A 17,168-nucleotide genomic window follows, 5' to 3' on the forward strand; every position below is an offset into this window, starting at 1 on the left:
TTGACATTTTATGATATAAAATCTTATAATTCTTTAATTCATTCCCTTTTTCAAGATTTTGTTTTATGTCCTTCAGTCAGCTATTGTAATTTTCTTCCTACTGGCCTGATGTTTTTCTTGTTATATAGGTTTTTTTCATTATTACAAATATAATTTTTCTCATTTTCATATCTTGGTGTTGATTGCTTGAATAGAGAAATGCTATCTGTTTTGTATAGTAACCTTGTATTCTTTACCATACCAAATTCTCTAAATAAGTCTCACAGATTTTATTAGAGTGTTCTGTTTGGGTAGCTGTACAAATATACCCCTAGCAGACAAAGAAATAGACGTCTTTTCTGATATTTGTTAGTTCTTTCCCTCTTTTTTTGGTCTTTTTTATAAGCTAGAATCCCCAAGGCAATGTTGAATAGTAATGAGGATAAGAAGCATTCTTGTCAACTTCTGAATTTTATTTGAAGAGGTCAGTGTTTTGCCATTTGAGATAATATTTGGCATCCATTTTTGGTAAACAATCTGTATTATTTTAAGAAATTTCCTTCTAATCCTGTTTCACTTAGAAATGTATTAAGAGTGCAGCTGAGTTTTATCAGTTGACTTTGAAGCCTTTCTTGATACCATTATTAAACCAGTTTTCTTTTTTAATTTACTAATGTAATGAATTATGTTGATAGATTTGTTGATACTGAACCTCCTTTGCATGTCCAAATGTAATACTGTGTATCAGTAATTTCTGTGAAACAAACCAGCCAAAATCTCAGTGGCTTCAAAAACAACAATCATTTCTTCCTGTTCATGGTTTCTTCAGGCTAGTTGGGGTCTAATTAGTCTAGTCTGGGCTCAACCAAGTGGCTCTGCTTGTCGCTTGCAGGTCTGTTGGTCTAATGGGGCTGCTTTGCTTCAGGGAGTGGTGGCTGGAGCAGCTTTGCCCCAGGTGACTCTTATCCTCCTCCTGGGGAAAGCAGGCAGCCCAGGCTATTTCAAAGTGACTGCAGATGCACAAGAAGGGAGACAGAAGTGCATAAGGCCTCTTGAAGTGTAGGCTGGGGACTGGTACCCTTGGACCTCATTTTATTCCCTCAAAGCCATTTGGCTTCCCTGGTGGCTCAGTGGTAAAGAATCCACCTGCTAATGCAGGAAAGGCAGGATTGATCCCTGGGTTGGGAAGATCCCCTGGAGAAGGAAATGGCAACTCACTCCAGTGTTATTGCCTGGGAAATACCATGGATAGAGGAGCCTGGTGGGCTACAGTCCATGGGGTTGCAAAGAGTCAAACATGACTGAGTGACTGAACAACAACAAAGTTAAGGTGCGGGGAAATATATACCATGTTGATGGCAGAAACTCCAAAATCAAATGAAAAAATTCTTGGACACAAGGAGGGGGCGAAGAATTATGGCCCTCGCTAGCCATAACTTTACTGAAAGATTGTTGGATTATATTTGCAAGTGTTGTATTCAAAATGTCAGCATCTACATTTTAAAAGTGTTTATGGATTTCTTCTTGGTAGCCTCCTTTGTAGATTTGGTTATTTAATTAAATTGGCTTCCTAGAAAAGAATTAAGGGGGTTCCCATTAACCTACTCTGGAGATGGCCCCAGCAGCTTTCTCCACTGAAGAAACCAGTGGCTACAGGAGTGCAAGGCACAAACCTAGACCACCCCCCCCACAGCTGACCCATGCCACTATGTGTGCTCTCAGGGCTAGACCCTCCAGCTGTGCTCTTGCACACTGCTGGCCTGAAACCCATCACCAGCCTTCACTGCCATGTGTGCATCTGTGTTGACATCCTACAGCCATGAAAGTGTATGCTGATAGCCAAGGCCCCTGCAGCTGCTTGTGGGCCTGGATCTGGCCCTTTCTCCTATCACTAACCTGTACCACTAAGCTCACCTGCAGCTAGGCCCAGCATTTATGCACCTGTACACCTCCAATTTGGTTTCCACTGCTGTACATCAAAAATAATAAAATACTTAGTAATAAATTTAACCAAAAATCTATTTACAAAGCTAAAAGACATTGATGAAAGAAACTCAAAATGATAAAAATAAATAGAATGATATTCTACATTCATGAATCAGAGGAGTTAATATTACTAAAATGTCCCTACTACACAAAGCCATTCATTGCACCCTCTATCAAAATTCCAATAGCACTTATAAAAGAAATGTAAAAAAATCCTGAAATTCATATGGCACCACAAAAGACCATGAATACACAGAGAAATCTTGAGCTAGAAAAGAGCTGGAGTCCTCACTCTTGTTGATTTCAAACTATATTACAAAACTATAATGATCAAAACACTATGGCATTGGCATGGTCAAGGAAACAGACTTGAGAGGCCACTAAGGAGACTAGAATATTCAGTGGAGAATGGATAGTCTCTTCAATAAACAGTATTGGGAAAACTAGATACCCATATGCAAAAGAATGAAATTGGACCTCTATCTTACACCACTTACAGAATGTTAACTCACAATGGTTTAAGAACTTAATTGTAAGACCTGAAACTGTAAAATTCAAGAAATCTCCTAGACCTTGGTTGCTGCTACTGCTGCTATTAAGTCACTTCAGTCGTGTCTGACTCTGTGTGATCCCGTAGACGGCAGCCCACCAGGCTCTGCTGTCCCTGGGAGTCTCCAGGCAAGAACGCTGGAGTGGGTTGCCATTTCCTTCTCCAATGCATGAAAGTGAAAAGTGAAAGTGAAGTCGCTCAGTCCTGTCCGACTCTTCGCAACCCCATGGACTGCAGCCTACCAGGCTCCTCCATCCATAGGATTTTCCAGGCAAGAGTACTGGAGTGGGGTGCCATTGCCTTCTCCGAGACCTTGGTTATGGCAATGATTTTTTGGGTATGGCACCAAAAGCATAGGCAACACATGCAAAAATTAACCAGTGGAATCATATTAAACCAAAAAGCTTCTGCATAGCAAAGAAATAATCAACAAAATGAAAAGACAACCTATGGAATGGGAGGAAGTATTTCCAAATTATGTATCTGATAAGGATTAATATACAAAATCTATAAAGAACTCATACAACTCAATAGTGAAAACACCCAAACAATCCAATTGAAAAATAAGCAAAACACCTGAATGGACATTTTTTTCACAGAAGACATACAAGTGGGCAACAGGTATAGGAGGAGGTGCGTGAAGTCACTAAACATCAGGGAAATCCAAATCAAAACCAAAATGAGATGTCACCTCACATCTGTGTGATTGACTACCATCAAATAAACAATAGATAACTAATGCTGGTAAGGATATAGAGAAAAGGGAACTCTGGTGCATTGTTATAGGAATATAAATTGGTACAGCCACTATAGAAAACAGTATGGAAGTTCCTCAAAACAATTAAAAAGAAACTGCCATATGATCTAGCAATTTGACTTCTGGGTCTATATCTGAAGGAGATGAAATTACTATCTTGAAGCGATATCTGCATTTCCATGTTCATTCCAGTATTATTCACAATAGGCAGGACATGGAAATAACTCATGTGTTCACTAATGGATGAATGGATAAAGAAGATGTGGTATATATATATACACACACACAATGGAATATAATTTGGCCATAAAAAGAAGGAAACCCTGCCATTTGTGACAAGATGGAAGAACCTTGATGGCATTATGCTAAGTGAAATAAGTCAGGTAGAGAAAGATATGGCATCTGGTCCCATTACTTCATGGCAAATATATGGGGATAAAGTGGAAACGGTGGCAGAATTTATTTTCTTGGGCTCCAAAATCACTGTGGATGGTGACTGTGGCCAGGAAATTAAAAAACAATTGCTCCAGCCTTGTGGACTCTGTGGGAGAGGGAGAGGGTGGGATGATTTGGGAGAATTACATTGAAACATGTATAATATCATATATGAAACGAGTCACCAGTCCAGGTTCGATGCACGATACTGGATGCTTGGGGCTGGTGCACTGGGATGACCCAGAGGGATGGTATGGGGAGGGAGGAGGGTTCAGGATGGGGAACACATGTATACCTGTGGCGGATTCATTTTGATATATGGCAAAACCAATACAATATTGTAAAGTTAAAAAATAAAATTAAATTAAATTAAAAAAAAAAAAAACAATTGCTCTTTGGAAGAAAAGCTATGACAAACTTAGAGTATTAAAAAGCAGAGACATCATTTCACCGACAAAAGTCTGTATAGTTAAAGCTCTGGTTTTTCCAGTAGTCATGTACAGATATGAGAGTTGGACCTTAAAGAAGGCTGAGCACTGAAGAACTGATACTTTTGAATTGTGGTGCTTGGAAGATTCTTGAGAGTCCCTTGAGCAAAGAGATCAAACCAGTCAATACTAAAAGAAATCAACCCTGAATATTCATTGGAAGGACTGATGAGGAAGCTGAAGCTCCAATATTTTGGCCACCTGATGGGAAGAGCTAACTCATTGGAAGAGAGTTAGCTCTTCCCATCAGGTGGCCAAAATTGGAAGAGACTCTGATGCTGGGAAAGATTGAGGGCAAGAGAAGGGGGAAACCGAGCATGAGATGGTTGGATGGCATCATTGATTCAATGGACATGAGTTTGAGCGAACTCCAGGAGATAGTGTAGGACAGGGAAGTCTGGTGTGCTGCAGTCCATGGGGTTGCAAAGAGTAAGACACAACTTAGCAACTGTACAACAACAAACAACAATAGAGAAAGACAAACACTATGTGATCTCTCACTCTCTCACACACACATATGCACACACAGAGAACTTACACAATGTTATTTGTCAATTATATCTCAATAAACCTGAGGGAAAAATAATTGAAGAGCTTTCCTTCTATTTTATGGCCTGGAATAATTCCAATCATATTAACATTACTTGCTTTAAAAAAAAAAAAAGTTGAATTGAAACAAATGAACCACTCTTTTATGATGACTTTTTCAGTGGTAGATATTTATTCACTTTTTCCATCTCCTTTTTGATAATTAACTTATTCAACACTTCTTGTTCAGTTAATTTTGGCTCCTGAAGAATCATGCTTTTTTCCTAAATTTTCAAATTTGCTGCTATAGAGTTTAATGTAGTGTCATTTATAATTATTTAAATCTTTTATGTATACTTTTCCAATTCCAATGTTGTCAATATTTATTCTCCCTTTTTCCTTAATGAGGCTTACAAGAAGGTTACCTGTTTTGCATGTCTTTTCAAAGAACAAGTTTTGGTTATCTCATTAATTCCACTTTTTTTTTTTGCTGCTAAAAAGACTTTTCCTAGTTTTTGCATATTTGTTTAATTTCTGGTTCTTTCCCACATATCTTGAGATGAATACTAAGTTCCTTTATGTTTGCATCTTTGTTAATACTGAGATTGAAGAAGATAATTATTTTTCTGAATAAGGTATTTACTGTGCCAAGTAGATTTTAGAATAAAGTGTTCTTTTAAATTGCTTTCTAGATAGTTTGTAATTTCACTTTTTATCCAGTGGTGTTCTAGGAGTGTATTTCTTAATTTCCCAAACAGTTATTCTTTGCATCTTTTACATTATGTAAATTTTATAGCTGTTATGCTCAGAAAAATCTATTGTATTTTAAAAATATTACTGCCTTTCCTCTGTGTCTTCCCTCTTCTTCTAGAAGACTATTCATCAAGATCTACAACTCTCATATTTTCCTTCATGATTCCATGTCTTGGTATTTTTGACTTCGTGCTCTGTGATTCTTCTTTCACTTTCTCTTACAGGTGACTATTGGGTCTCAGCAGTGATCATCCTCTCCTTCAATTCATCCCTGAACTGTAGTTGGGGAATTGCATTTTGTAGTTCCAGAAAGTCCTTTTTAGTTACACTTGAATCTCTGTATGAGTTCTTCTTTTGTTGTTATAGCTGTTGTGGTTGTTCAAGTTGGCATCTGTCTATCTCCCAATCGGTTAATTTCTTTAGACATGCATTGCTTCATCAACCTGCCACTGGGTGCAGGTTGGGTATAAAGGATTTATTTGTTCACTCATAGCAGTCAGCTCATGGTGGAAGGGGGTCTCTGAAGAGTCCCACAGAGGCTAGGAGGTCCTTAAGTGGTGAGAAACTAAGTACCTGAAGAAAGCTGCCCTCTTCCCAGGTCTCCTTGCAGAGTCCCCCTCTGCTCCTTCATTCCTTTTTGGTCTCTAGGAGGCCTAGGTGTGAAAGTGAAAGTCGCTCAGTCCTGTCTGACTCTTTGCAACCTCATGGACTATACAGTCCATGGAATTCTCCAGGCCAGAATACTGGAGTGGGTAACCTTTCCCTTTTCCAGGGGATCTTCCCAACCGAGGGATCGAACCCAGGTCTCCCGCATTGCAGGCGGATTCTTTACCATCTGAGCCACCAGGGAAGCCCAAGAATACTGAAGTGGGTAACCTATCCCTTCTCCATTAGATCTTCCCGACCCAGGAATCAAACCAGGGTCTCCTGCATTACAGTAGGATTCTTTACCAGCTGAGCTACTAGGGAAGCCCTAGGAGGCCTAGGAGACCAGGAATATAGGTCTGATACTGTTTCCTGATCTCCTTGCACCAGGCTTTCCTGGGGCTGCATCCAGCTTTGCTTAGCAATCAAAGGATTTTGCTGAGACTCCCACAATGCCTAGGGCTTTGCTCATATTTGGTAGCTTTTTGGTTAAGGAGAGCCAGGCAGCCTGGAGTTAAGGATGGAAACAACTCATGCTTAGGTCGCTATCTTCTCAGGATCTTCTGTGGTTTCTAAAGAAAAAGAAGAAAGCCTTTTATATGATTGGACCTTAGTTACACTGAGTCCCAGAGAGTTGCTCTTTAATAACACAGGGCTGACAATGAGGCTCGGAGTGGAACCTATATCAGTTTGCGGGCAATCGTGAAAATAGAACTGAAATGTCACAGTAAGAAGGGATCTATCTATCTATTTATGTATACATATTTATAAAAAGTGGGAGTAGCTAGGAGAGTGAAGGTCCAGAAGGTTCATGCCAGAGGATCAAATGTCTCTAGTAACTGCAGCTCGCCTGCAATACAGGAGACCCCGGTTGGATTCCTGGGTTGGGAAGATCCACTGGAGAAGGGATAGGCTACCCACTCCAGTTTTCTTGGGCTTCTGTGGTGGCTCAGCTGGTAAAGAATCTGCCCTCAATGCGGGAGACCTGAGTTCGATCCCCGGGTTGGAAAGATCCCCTGGAGAAGGGAAAGGCTACCCACTCCAGTATTCTGGCCTGGATCCATGGAGTTGCAAAGAGTCAGACACGACTAAGCGACTTTCACTTTCACAAAGTATTGGAGGGGGTGAGGAAGCCAGAACTCACTGGAATTCTGAGAAGTTACCAGGTCTCAATGCAAAAAGTGACCTGGAAATGGAAGCTCAGAGAGAAAGATGTGTGAAGTCACACTGAATGTCACAGAGTCCCGAGAATGGTGACTTTGCTTCATTCCCACCTTCTAAGTCTGTTTCTCTCAGTGGCAAACTCTACCCTGGAACCACACAGTGAAGGGGCTTCTGGGTAACCTAGTTACTGGCCTTGGTCAGGAGTGACAGTGGTCGCTGAGCTGACAACAGACAGTTGAGCTCAGTATTCCAGCAGGAAGAGCAAAGAGGAGCAGGGTAGGACTGTGGCTGTAGAGAAGTGGCCTCTGCAGACTCCTTGCCTTTGGCCCCAGTGCCGTAGCCCTCTTGACGGCATGCTTTGATCTGTCTCTCAGAGACGTCCTCTCTATTAACACCAAAGCCACAGCATCACACACTTACTGGTCGTGAATTCTTCCAGAATCCTGTGGCCCATGCTAACCGGGGCAAGGCTGGTATGTGAGCCTTTCAACTATGTCAGCATCTGTCAGTGCAAAGTGCCCAGGCTTTTGCAACAGAAAGACCTGTGTTCAAATCCCTCTACTGCTATCTACTACCTGGGCAGGTAAATTACTCTTTCTCAGCCCTTTTCATTATCTCTAAATGAAGGGTAACAATCTCAAACTTTTAAGACAGTTACAAGTATGAAATGACAACTTATGTAAAGCACCATCTATTAATTACCGCTCCTCATTTGGTCACTGCCTTGACAATGCTTCTAGTGCTTGCCTACAGAGAAGAAAAATGATGCTGTTACTTCTTTCCTTCTGTAGTAAGTGGGGACCACAAAGGGGCTCCTCTTTTGCTGGCTGAGTGGCAGGGAGGCAGATCTCCTTTCGTTGATCTGAGAGGCTCTCTCGAGAAGAAGACACAGTAAATCTTGACTTTTTAGTCTGGATAAGGTACACAGAAGGTAGGCTTTATGTAATAGAGTGGAATGAATACGGAGAAGAAAGTAATAGGGAGCAGTCAGGCTAGACCCTGGGAGTAGGAGAGGAGGGTGAGAACATGGAAAGGAAAATAGCACTGGAGGCTGCATTGGCAGAAGTGGAATGCAGCAGAATAAAGTATTTCAGGGGTAGGACTTCCCTGGTGGTCCAATGGTTAAGACAGCAAGTTTCCAATGCAGGGAATGTGGGATTGATCCTTGGTCTGGTCGGGGAGCTAAGATCCCACATGCCACGTGGTGTGGCCAATGATAAATAAGTAATAAAAAACAAATAAAATCCCCTACATATAAAGATATGTACATGCGTGTATGCTAAGTTGTTTCAGTCGTGTCTGACTCTTTGTGACTCTATGGACCATAGCCTGCCAGGCTCTTCTGTCCCTGAGATTCTCCAGGCAAGACTACTGGAGTGGGTTGCCATGCCCTCCTCCAAAGGATCTTCCTGACCCAGGGATAGAACCCACATCTTCTAAGTCTCCTGCCTTGGTGGGCTCTTTACCACTAGTGCCACCTGGGAAGCCCAAAGACACTGAATGTACACATTCATTAAAAAAAAGAATTGCAGGACTGGGAAACTGAGTCCAGTGCATCCCTTAGAGAACATAGCCACAGACTGGCAGGTAGTTATACCCACAGGGTGATGGGTACCAGCACACCCCAGCTATGTGCTAGGTGCAAGTCCATCCTGTGGCAGGTAAAAATCACACCAACTGGGTACAGTTTCATGGAAGGAGAGTGCAGGTACAATTGTCTCATCATTAGAAACTCAGCTTGGTATTTCTGAACCATCTGCAAGTTATCCCTCTATCCCTAAAATGTAACTGTTCTAGACTGTACCAGCAGTGTATCAGAACTCTGTGGGCAGGTATAAATCCAAGCCCAAACTCCGGTGCTCCAAAGAGGGTTCTAAGCAACTTTCCAGGAAAATGGAAGTTGGAGGCAAACAGCACTAGCCACACAGTGATGGTCACTTAAACCACCAGAAGAAAAGAAAGATTCTCAGGATCTCTCTTTAACAAAAGCCTGGGCAGTCAGACAGCGTTGGAGAGAAAAGGAAAGAGGAGTCACAGGCTGTGATCTCTGAAGGCAGATAGGGTTTGTGCCAGAAAATGCTCACTCGGGTTCAACAAGTTTTAAAGGAAGAGGGAGGAGGTGGGATCAGGCAGAGGGAGAAGTTGATCTTGATGCAAGTGCCTCAAAGCCTCAGCCACCAGGTGGGGAGCTGTGGCATGAGAGGCCATCTGCCAGAGAACCTACATTGAGCCCAGATGGCCAGGCCTTGCCATTCAGATGTGGGCCATCCCTGGAAGGACAGGATTTCCAGTGAGGGTCAGGGCTGTGCAGCAGAGGCAGACCCTGAAGGAAGTGACCTCTGAGGCTGCCCCCTGACTCACCCCCTCACAGCTGGCTAGGAAGCCCTTCCGGGAAAGGGAATCCCTCCCGTGGACACACTTCCCTGTCAACCACATGGCAGTCAGGTATTGACAGGAAATGCATGAAAGCCCAATCTGCCCTGAGATCTCTATTCTCATTCTAATACTTGTATTTATTTAAAAATTGTAACGTTTTAAAATTATTTTAAAATTTGTAACATTTGTAAATTATTTTTATTTATTTATGTATTTGGCTGTGCTAGGTCTTAGCTGCAGCACAAGAGATCTTTAGATGTGGCATGTGAACTCTTAGCTGGGGACATGGGGTCTAGTTGCCTGAGCGGGGACTGAACCCAGACCATCTGAATTAGGAATGAGAAGTTCCAATGGACCACCAGGGAAGTCCCTTGGCTTTATTTTTGAATAAAGAGACATTTTAGAGCCACCAATGATGTTGTAACATTTATAAAATATGGAGTGTCACAGAGTAGAAAGAGTTGGGCCTTTGGAGACAGAAGGTCCTACTTGAGTCTCAATTCTGGGTGTACCTTTTTACTTCAATCTTGGGTCAGTTGTTTCACCTCTTCAAGCTTGTTTTCTCTCGAAAATGGAGATAATCATAGTCACTAATTCAGAGGGTTGCTGTAAGTATAAAATTTGGATAAATATTTAGTACAGAGCTGGAAACCCAGTCAGTTAAATCACTGGTGATACAATGATGAAGTTATTTCCTGTGCCTTGGATGTGCCAGGTACTATGTAAACCATGGAATGGGCATGGGGGCAGTTAGGAGAGTTTAACCCAGTCCTTGTCATCTAGGAGTTTACAGTTTCCTTGAAGATTCAAGATATGGGCAAATGGGAGTAAGTAGTAGTATTGTGCTAACAACTTACTACCATATCCAAGAATTTTGTAAGAAATATCTTTTTTCTGCCTGACATGTTTTCTGTTAGTATTGCCATGTAACCAGTAGAATGGAGGCAAGAACAAGATTTGACAATCTTCTGGAAGCTGACCTTGGTCAAAGTCTCTTGTATGTTATTTACAGAGAGAGATGATGGCTAGGTCTTCTGATTCGGATGGAGAAAATGCCAGGAGCATGCTGTGGGGAAAAGGCCACCTTTGATGACCCATTCCTCTTGACTTGGGAGATTCTGAAGGCTGTGGACTGATAGGGATTCCGGCTGGGGACCCGATGCTGCCCAGTGATGTTCCTCGTATGAGAGCAAGAGTGAAATCCTTGAACAAGTTCTCCCTCATTGTTTCCTCCTTCACTGGAGAAGAAAGTGACAGAACATTTTAAGATGTTCATTCCTGACAGGCATCCCAACATTGCAGTTGCTGCTGCTGCTGCTAAGTCACTTCAGTCGTGTCCAACTCTGTGCGACCCCATAGACGGCAGCCCATCAGGCTCCCCTGTCCCTGGGATTCTCCAGGCAAGAACACTGGAGTGGGTTGCCATTTCTTTCTCCAATGCATGAAAGTGAAAAGTGAAAGTGAAGTCACTCAGTCATGTCTAACTCTTAGAGACCCCATGGACTGCAGCCTACCAGGCTCCTCCATCCATGGGATTTTCCAGGCAAGAGTACTGGAGTGGGTTGCTGTTGCCTTCTCCAAACATTGCAGTACAATGTTCTAAATGTTCAAGTTCAAGGGAGACAGAAGATCGTGCATACTCGGTATAGATTGGAAAGGTCTTAGTGTTAAACTGTTTTTGGATAAATCATTGACATCTCTCTGTCTTGTAACCTTTCCCTACTTTCAATTCTACTCACAGTTCTGTAGGTCAGAAATTTGGACCAGGCGCTGCAAAGATAGCTCTTTTCTGCTCCATGAATTCTGGAGCCTTGCAGCTGAATGGCTGAGCGCTGGCTGGATGGCTTGACTGGGGTCATGTGTCTGGAGGCCCGTGCTCGCCATCAGCTGGATTCCTCAGTTCTTCTTCACGGGGTCTCTTTGCATAGCCTGTTTGGGCTTCCTCGCCATGTGGGTGTCAAAGCATCTGCCTTCTTATGTGGTGGTTGGCTTCCCCCAGAAAGAAAGTAGAGCTATCAAGTCTCCTAAAGTTTGGCCAGGAACTGACACGGCATCACTTTGGCCACATTCTGTTGGTAGAAACAAGTCACAGGTCCAGCCTGGATTTAACAAGACATTATCTCTAGACGGTGGCATAGCATATATGTATAGGATTAGGAGAAACTGTTTGTCGCTAATATTTCAGTTACTATTTCTGCACAGCTTAGTACCCTCAAATGTAGCAGCTAAAAAATCCATTTAATTTTGCTCATAAAATTATGGGTCAAAAGTCTGAGAAGGGTGCCATTGAATAGTTCAGCACTTAGGGGTCTTTCACAAGGTTGTCATCAGAGGTCACCAGGACCTGCAGTAATTTGGTGGTTTGACTGGGCTGGACATCCAAGATGGCTCGTTGCTCGATGGGCAGCCAGCACTAGTTGTCGTCTGGGAGCTCAGGTAGCACTGTAAGCTGAAAAGCCTAGATGTCACCTCTCCCCTGTGGTAGTCTGAGGGTAAGCTGACATCATGCTGGGTGGTTGGCTTTTCTGAGAGCAAATGTCCTAAGAGGGCCAGGCAGGAGCTGCATGGCCTTTTCTGCTGCTGCTGCTGCTGCTGCTAAGTTGCTTCAGTCGTGTCCGACTCTGTGCGACCCCATAGACGGTAGCCCACAAGGTTCCCCCGTCCCTGGGATTCTCCAGGCAAGAACACTGGAGTGGGTTGCCATTTCCTTCTCCAATGCATGAAAGTGAGAAGTGAAAGTGAAGTCGCTCAGTCGTGTCCAACTCTTAGTGACCCCATGGACTGCAGCCTACCAGGCTCCTCCATCCATGGGATTTTCCAGGCAAGAGTACTGGGGTGCCTTTGCCTTCTCTGCATGGCCTTTTCTAACCTAGCCTAAAATGAATACAGCATCGCTTCCACCATTGAAGCGGTTACAAGGCCCCTAGAATCAAGGAGAGTACTCATGGTGTCCACTTCACAATGGCCATGCCACAGTCACCATCTTTGGAGGCTATTTTGTGCTGTGCTAAGGTGCTTCAGTCATGTCTGATTCTTTGCAACCCTATGGACTGTAGCCCACCAGGCTCCTCTGTCCATGGGTTTCTCTAGGCGAGAATACTGGAGTGGATTGCCATGCCTTCCTCCAGGGGATCTTCCCAACCTAGGGGTCGAACCTGTGTCTCTTGTTTCCTGCATTGGCAGGAAGATTCTTTACCACTAGCACCACATGGGAAACCCTTGGAGGTTATTTACCCAGCTCTTTTAAAAAAAAATTTATTGGAGGCTTCTGTGGTGGTTCAGTGGTAAAGAATCCGCCTGCCACTGCAGGAGATATAGCTTTGATCTCTGGGTCAGGAAGATCCCCTGGAGGAGGAAATTGCAACCCACTCCAATATTCTTGCCAGGAGAATCCCATGGACAGAGGAGCCTGGTGGGCTACAGTCCATGGGGTTGCAAAGAGTCAAACACAACTGAAGTGACTTAGCACTTAGCATAGTTGATTTAAATGTTGTGTTAGTTTCACGTGTGCAGCAAAGTGAATCAGTTATACATATACCTATATCCACTCTTTTTAGATTCTTTTCCCATATAAGCTATTACAGAGTATTGGTTAGAGTTCTCTGTGCTATACAATAGATTCTTACTATATTTTACCCAACTCTAATGTTACAGAAATCCACCAACTTACCTATGATCTTGCTAGAAAGCAACCTTAAGTTATGACATGGACAAACACTGTAGGGTTTGCATCAGAAATGAATCCTTTTAGAGCTCTATCATTTGTTTCTCAAACAAAATTCCTGAGATGTGAACTTAAAAATTAAAGGGACTTCCACCTCTCAGATCTTGGCCCAGTGGGCCTTTCTTTATCTCAAGTATTCTGGCTGGAAGTATAGCTTTTGCCAGGCTGCCTCCTTCTGAACTGGCTTTCTGCTGTGAAGTGTTTTCACAAACGAAAAACACATTTGGTCCAGTGAGATGCAGTCTTGTCACTGAAGCATCTAATTTGGTGGTTTCTGATGACAATGGCTCTATACTCAGCTAGTCCAAACCTGTCAGGAAGAAGCCCTAAGTGCGTCTGTCCTCCATGGCCCCACTCACCCTAAGCTTACCCTTCTGCGCAGACAATGGAACCATGTGGCATCTTGCCCAGAAGCATTGCTCAGAGCTGCTGGAGGACGAGCAAACCTGGAATCCAGAGGCTGGTGTCTTGAGGCATTTGGGAACTGGCATGAAACAGACACCAGGGAGGTGATAGGGCCAAAAGGATGAGATGCTCAGTAACTTTTCCACTTTCCTATCAAAGATTCACACTTGGTCCCACCCTCCAGAAAACAACCTGGCCCTCTTTAGGGGTGTGGCCATGTAGGCTTTTGTTTTGGAATATTGCTTTATTTCCAGGGCTGAATTACTTGACTCTACAGGGTAACCCCTGTGCCCCATGTTGTATTAAATGTATAGAATTCTCTCTCATAGGAGGGGCAGAGGACAGAAGGGACCATTTTACTGTGGTGACAAGTCAGGAGAAATGAAGGGATCAGATAGCACCAACTGCTAGACTGAAAGTGAAAGAACTTTCACCCCAGGAGAACAGGGCAGAAGGATCTGGGAGGGGCAAAGAAGTGCTACAAACTAAGCCCAGGTTTCATTGAGATGCTTTAACACTAGTGTCTATTTGGTGGTGGGGAAAAGACCACCCTCTGAATGCCCTCTGATAGCATCACCTACTCAATGGACATGAATTTGAGCAATCTCCAGGAGATGGTGAAGGACAGGAAAGCCTGGTGTGTTGCAGTCCATTGGGTCACAAAGAGTTGAACATGACTGAGCGACTGAACAACAACTGAATCCCCTCATGTGGATGTCAGATCTTCCTGCAGCAGATCATCCCAAATTACCAAGGAGCTTGGGGGCTGGACACAGCAGTATGGATTTTTCTGAGCCACTACCATTTTGTTCATATGAAACATCTCACGGGGCTTGGAAAAAGGGAAAGCCTCCATGCCTTTCACAGAAGAGGCTTCTGTGACCTCCCTAGCAGAATCTCCAGAAGCTTTATTTAGAGGAGATAACTTGCCCTGGTCCTTAAATATTCATGATCCTTGGTCTCGTGCATGAATATCTTTATGATGTCATTGATTTGCCCCCAAATGAACACACATCACTGTATTGTTCTTTCATGAAATGTCTAGTTTCTTTATCTTCTGATTATTTCTTTTGCAGAGTGGTTTGGGGTGAAGAAACACACTTTTTTTTTGGTCTGTTTGCATGGACAGGCAGACTCCACTCATGCTCCCAAGCAGATGTCTCTTCAATTCACCACAATCATATAAACTCACCTAGGTTTACTACTGCTACTAAGTCGCTTCAGTCGTGTCCAACTCTGTGCAACCCCACAGACAGGAGCCCACCAGGCTCCTCTGTCCCTGGGATTCTCCATGCAAGAACACTGAAGTGGGTTGCCATTTCCTTCCCCAATGCATGCATGCATGCTAAGTCGCTTCTGTCGTGTTTAACTCTGTACGACCCTATGGACAGCAGCCCACCAGGCTTCTCTGTCCACAGGATTCTCTAGGCAAGAATACTGGAGTGGGTTGCCATTTCCTTCTCCACACCTAGGTTTAGTCATATGTTAACTATTATTGTCCTTCAAGGAACAGGGTGATATCTGGCTTCCAGCTTGAAGTTACCTGTGCCAGAGGTGTCATTGGTAATAGGACTTGGGGGTGGGGGAGTCTTCTCTGTGCAGAGAACTTTCTGGAAATTTTAGTGTGTCAGGAAAGCTTAGATACTCAGGATGCACACCACGCTTAATAACCCCCGGGACAGAGACTGACCCTTTTCCCCAAAGAGGGTCTTGTTGCTTACTGGAGTTATGTAGACAAAGCAAATGTTACATGCACACAAGAGAAGAGTGTGTGTGTGTGTGTGTGTGTGTGTGTGTGTGTATGTGTGTGTGTATGTGTGTGTGTGTGTGTTGAACATGCTGAGTTAAGGGAGTTTGAAAAGACTGAGGGGTTTCATGCTTGGCAGATTTCAGTGAAAATCTGCTTCCTCCCCTCCTTTTAAGATGCTGATAGGAGTGTTGAGATACCGTGTTGTCTAATAGAAGAGCACAGAAAAGACAGAGACCCACCTGGTTTCCTATTTGCTCTCCTAGTTTTTTATCCAGGCTCCACCACTAGGAGGTGTGACCTCTGAGAAAGTTACTTAACCTCTCTGAACCTCAGTTTCCTCATTTGCAAAATGGAAATAACACTTCCTAGGCTTGTTGTGAAGATGAAATAAGATAATGATGTAAAGCATTTAGCCGGCTGCCTGGCACAGGGTAGTTACTAAATCCATAGTAACTGACTATTATTGGGTGTAAACTGAAGACTCAACCCCTCTCTCCTTCATCTTTCTTCTAAATTCACCCAGATTTCCATCCCTTTTGAATTCCGGTCAGTTGAAGAGAAATTCCTTCTTTCCCAGAGTACTGATATTAATGATCTAAACTTGGGTTGGATAATCACATTGTGTCATCAACTTCCAGATTATTAGATATTATTTACAAGAAAAATAGGCCTGGAGTTCCTTCCAGACCAAGGACAGAAGCTGCAAATTGAATTTAGAGGCTTGCCGACCTTTAGACCCGGGGCTGGAGGCAGGGGCAACCCACTCTCCTGGTCTTAAAAGACACAGCAGGCTCTCGTAATCGAGTTACCGCCTGGGATTCAGTAAGACTAATCCATCTATATAATTTCTTCGCCTGGTTTAATGACATTAACGAAACCGAATTAAGGAGCGGGTGGAGTTGGATGGGACGAGGGGAAACGGATTTTCTGTATGGTAGTCGCTGCCGCGTCTCTGCCGCCAGGCTGGAGCCTATGGTCTGATTAATGGACCGCTCTGAGGACCAAGTCCTGCCAGCGGCCACCCCGGTCCCATGCCCTTCCGGGTATCCACGTGCCGAGAACAGAGCCATCGTGCGCAAAGGGTTTCCCAGGATGTCCCAGGGTTACCCTGTCCCCCTTCCCTATTCCTGGCTCTCTCATCTTCCCCATCACCCCTCTCTTGTACAATTTTTGCTGTTTCCCTTTAGTTCAGATCTTCATGGACCGTCCCTCTTTGGTCACTAGCGTGCTCCAGGCGACAGGCCGATCTGCTAATCCCTCTCCAGCACCGGCCCCCAGTCCCACCTCACTCGGTTTATCCGGGGTTGGCCATTCCGCGTGGTGGGCACTCTGCGCTTAGGTTGCCAACCAGAGCGCCCAGCCCTAGGAGGAGGGGCCTGTGTGCGGGGGGTGGGGGTGGGAGGCGGCCGCGGCCGCTGTCAGTTTCACTCTCTGCCCTACTGACACCCAGATCCTAGCGCGCCCTCTTCACGGAGAGTCCAGCTGGCTCAACTTGGGCAACTGGCCGGAGGCGAGGAGTCGCCGACTCCCGAACTGAGATTCCATCGCTCGGTGCAGGCACTTGCCAACAGCGGAGTCCCCAAAGTGTAGGTGGTGACCAGCGCGGGCCCCGGCAGCGCTGCGGGGAA

General features: G+C 44.1%; 1 protein-coding gene across 3 annotated transcripts in view; it reads left to right on the top strand.

Moving 5' to 3' along the window:
• Nucleotides 1–17,168, top strand: part of FGF13 (fibroblast growth factor 13) — a 569,406-nt gene that overhangs the window by 8,632 nt on the left and 543,606 nt on the right. Inside the window, exon 1 of one of the 3 annotated variants that reach the window (XM_027533133.1) lies at nt 16,972–17,126. The exons of 1 other annotated variant lie outside the window; for it this stretch is intronic. The gene's annotated coding sequence lies outside the window, so the exon portion shown is untranslated. Of the gene's footprint in view, nt 1–16,971; nt 17,127–17,168 lie in introns of those variants that run through there. One more of the 3 variants, XM_027533129.1, reaches the window with a different exon arrangement.

The sequence above is a fragment of the Bos indicus x Bos taurus genome, chromosome X (assembly GCF_003369695.1).
Source record: "Bos indicus x Bos taurus breed Angus x Brahman F1 hybrid chromosome X, Bos_hybrid_MaternalHap_v2.0, whole genome shotgun sequence".
In the NCBI taxonomy this organism is placed as follows: domain Eukaryota; kingdom Metazoa; phylum Chordata; class Mammalia; order Artiodactyla; family Bovidae; genus Bos; species Bos indicus x Bos taurus.